The sequence below is a fragment of the Cebus imitator genome, unplaced genomic scaffold (genome assembly GCF_001604975.1).
Source record: "Cebus imitator isolate Cc_AM_T3 unplaced genomic scaffold, Cebus_imitator-1.0 Scaffold118, whole genome shotgun sequence".
Classification (NCBI taxonomy): Eukaryota; Metazoa; Chordata; class Mammalia; order Primates; family Cebidae; genus Cebus; species Cebus imitator.
Window position 1 is genome coordinate 3,234,408 of NW_016107433.1, and position 3,575 is coordinate 3,237,982.

General features: G+C 48.9%; 1 protein-coding gene across 3 annotated transcripts in view; it reads left to right on the forward strand.

Annotated features, from left to right (window-relative positions):
• The first annotated feature begins 1,394 nt into the window (after positions 1-1,394).
• WWP2 (WW domain containing E3 ubiquitin protein ligase 2) overlaps positions 1,395-3,575 on the forward strand; it is a 173,668-nt gene continuing 171,487 nt past the window's right edge. For all 3 annotated transcript variants that reach the window (XM_017539344.2, XM_017539346.2, XM_017539345.2), the window contains exon 1: positions 1,395-1,502. The gene's annotated coding sequence lies outside the window, so the exon portion shown is untranslated. The remainder of the gene's footprint in view (positions 1,503-3,575) is intronic.

Sequence of the window (3,575 nt, forward strand, 5' to 3'; positions counted from 1 at the left end):
GGTTGCGGTGGCTCACGCCTGTAATCCCAGCACTTTGGGAGGCTGAGGCGGGTGGATCACAAGGTTAGGAGTTTCAGACCAGCCTGGCCACCATGGTGAAAATCCCATCTCTACTAAAAATACAAAACAGCTGTGCATGGTGGCAGGCGCCTGTAGTCCTAGCTACTTGGGAGGCTGAGGCAGGAGAATTGCTTGAAACTGGGAGGCAAAGGTTGCAGTGAGCCGAGATTGCGCCACTGCAGCCCAGCCTGTGCTACAAGAGTGAAACTCCGTCTCAAATAAATAAATAAATAAAATATTATTGGTTAGGCACAGCAGCAGTCGCCTGTAGTCTCAGCTACTTGGGAGGCTGAAGCAAGAGGATTGCTTGAGGCTAGGAGTTCAAGCCCAGCCAAAGCAACCTATCAAGACCGATCTCTTAAAAAAATATTTTTCTGCCAGGCACAGTGGTTCATGCCTGTAATCTCAGCACTTTGGGAGGCCACAGTGGGCGGATAACTTGAGGTCAGGAGTTCGAGACCAGACTGGCCAACATGGGGAAACTCTGTCTCTACTAAAAATGCAAAAATTGGCCAGGTATGGTGCCGCACGGCTGTAATCCCAAATACTCGGGAGGCTGAGGCAGGAGAATTGCATGAATCAGGGAGGCGGAGGTTGCAGTGAGCCAGGATGGCACCAATGCACTCCAGCCTGGGTGACAGAGCAAGACTCTGTCTCAAGAAAAATCAAAATAAAAAATATATATCATCTATCTGTCTGTCTAGATCATAATTTGTGCCCTGTAGATTAAGGGAACACGACTGGATTAGTGCGGAGGGGCGTTTTATGGACCCAGGCAGGAGTTGGGAAGCATTTGTTTTGCTTTATGTCACAAGGACAGATACTCCACAAAGGGCGAGATGTTTGTGTTCCTGGATATTAGAACAGTGCCTGGCATATAATAGGTGTAGGGTTGCCAGCAAATAAAAAGGCAGATACCCAATTAAATTTAATCTTCAGATAATCAACAAATACTTTTTTAGTATAAATATGTCCCATTCTGTATTTGGGACATACATATTACACTGCTGTTTATCTGAAATTCAAATTTAAGTGGATGTCCTCTACTTTATCTGGCAACCCTACTAAAGAGCTCAATAAATATTTGCTGACTTAATAGACTGAAGGTGTCGTTTCACCTGTAAAATGGGGCTAGTACCTGTCCCTGCCTCCATAAGGCTGATGGGCAGAGTAAATGGCACTCAGTGAGCCCTCAATTTATTTGATTGCTCGGAGACCATCCGGTGAGCAGAAAGCCCTTCTACTTTCAAATACACAAACGATAAAAACACCTCTTCGAGGCCAGAGGTTCCCAGGCCAGGCCTAGGTTGCCCGCACCTGCGAGCCCGGCCAGCCTCTTCCGGGTCAGGTGACCGCACGCGGTCACGTGACCCTGCCCGAGTGCGGGCGGTGGAAGGCGGAAGTGGGAGAGGAGTTGGGCGCCGCTTCTGTGGCCACAGCAGGTAACTAGCGCCCGCGCGGGGGACGCGGCTGGCGGGCTGGCAGCGCGGGGCGGGCCGGGGGCGGCGGGCGGCGCGGAGTGGGCCGGGGGCGGCGCGGCCCGGGCGCCGGGGGGCGGCGGCTTCCTGTGGGAGGGGCCTGGCGTGGCGGTTCCGGCCTCCGAGGAGGGGTGTCCCGGCTCCCGCCCGAGCGGGGTGGGCGCGCCGCGGGCCGCGCGGGGGCAGCGCGGGGGCCGCTCGGAGATGGGCGCCCCGGCAGCCAAGTGTACAGCTGGAGCGAGTCTTCCCGGAAGGGGAGAGGAGCTTAGGTGCCCAGGCATGGGGAGGAGCGATGTTTATAGAGGGATCGGGACCAGGGGAAGGGGTGACGTGGGACTGAGCTGGAAGGGATGCCTGAGAATGGGTTTATGGCGTGGAGCGAGAGGGAGAAATCAGGAAGAAGATGCTCCCTGGACCCCTTCTGAGAGCCTCTCCCTTCCTTCCTTTTTGGAAATGATTGCTACCCGAGACTTTGATGACGGTCCCATTCGGTTTTTTAAACTTCAGGAGGGATCACAGAATCTTGGTCATCTTGCTTTCTTCGCACCCACTTACTCCTGCGTGGGTAGAGTTTCCACTTCTCGGAAACCTAGCTCTTCGGATCATTTTCCTTTGAGATTTAACTGATCGGGTCATCATCGAAGCTTTAAACAACAACAACAACAAAAGAATTTAAAAAAGAAGTGTGGGCACTTTGCTCTGCCCATAAAATGGCTTTTAGCCTACGCCGTTGACCTAGCCCAGCGTTACCTCAGCAATATAGTGACTGCTGAAATCTTGGACAGAGGAGTGTCTACCTAGACTGCTTTATGACTTTCCTCTTTCTTTTAAATTATTCAGTTTAACTTAGCATGTGACTGCTTATCTTGACGAACTGTAACTAGGTAGGGTGACTGAGAGGTCTGTGTTATGGTCCTTACAACTGTGACCTGGATCATGATTTTGAGATTGCTTGTGGTAATGCTGTTCATGGTCCTCATGTTTACTAAAATTTGCAGGAGCTAAAGGAGTTTCGTGAGTGCAGTGTAACTAGAACGAATGTTCAGACTGGACATTCACAGCAGCCAGCATCGTTTTGGGTTACAAGTAGGAAAAAGTACTTTGTTAATGTATTATGAGTTGAAGTTTTTGGAGTTATTTGACAAACATTTAAAAATTAGTTTTTGTAGCATCTCCTATGAGTGACGTTGGGAAGGTATTCTCATTTCACAGGGAACAAACAGACTTAAGAGAGACGACTTAATTTTTTTTTTTTTTTTGAGACGGAGTCTCACTCTGTCACCACGCTGGAGTGCAGTGGCACGATCTCAGGCTCACTGCAACCTCTGTCCCCCCCTCCCCCAGGTCCAAGCGATTCTCCTGACGACTTGATTTTTTAAAACAATTTATTGTTCTTTCTTGTTTGCTGGTCTGTTTTCTTCCTGCTAGACTTCAGATCCTTCAAGGGCAGGTTTCATATTTTATTTGGCTACTGGCCTAGTGCCTTGCGTGTTGTGGGCACTTGATAAAAAATGTTTGGTGAATAAATGCATTTCTGAAGGTCACACTGGTGTAAGTGGTGACAAGGGGTTTGAAACCAAGTCTTCTACTCTTTACCTTGTCAGACAGATTTTTGATTATCTGTGTTATTGGTCCACAGGAAAGCAGGCTCAAGAGAAAGGCTTGGTTTAGCCTCTTAGTCCTTTTGACTTCATGATTACTTTCCCATATGCAAAGAACGTATACCAACATCTCACTTAACCTTCCCTGTGAAATTGGAATGGTCAGCATTGTCCCTATACCACAGATGAAGAAACTGAGGCTTAGTGAAGTCCTTACTGTAGATTGAAGATCTAGTAAATGAGTAGGGACTCAAGCCTAGGCCCTTAGTCCCTAGAACAATTCTTTTTCATTTATTGACACAGTAGAAATTTTTTTTTTTTTGAGATGGAGTTTCACTCATGTTACCCAGGCTGGAGTGCAATGGCACCATCTTGGCTCACCGCAACCTCCGCCTCCTGGGTTCAGGCAATTCTCCTGCCTCAGCCTCCTGAGTAG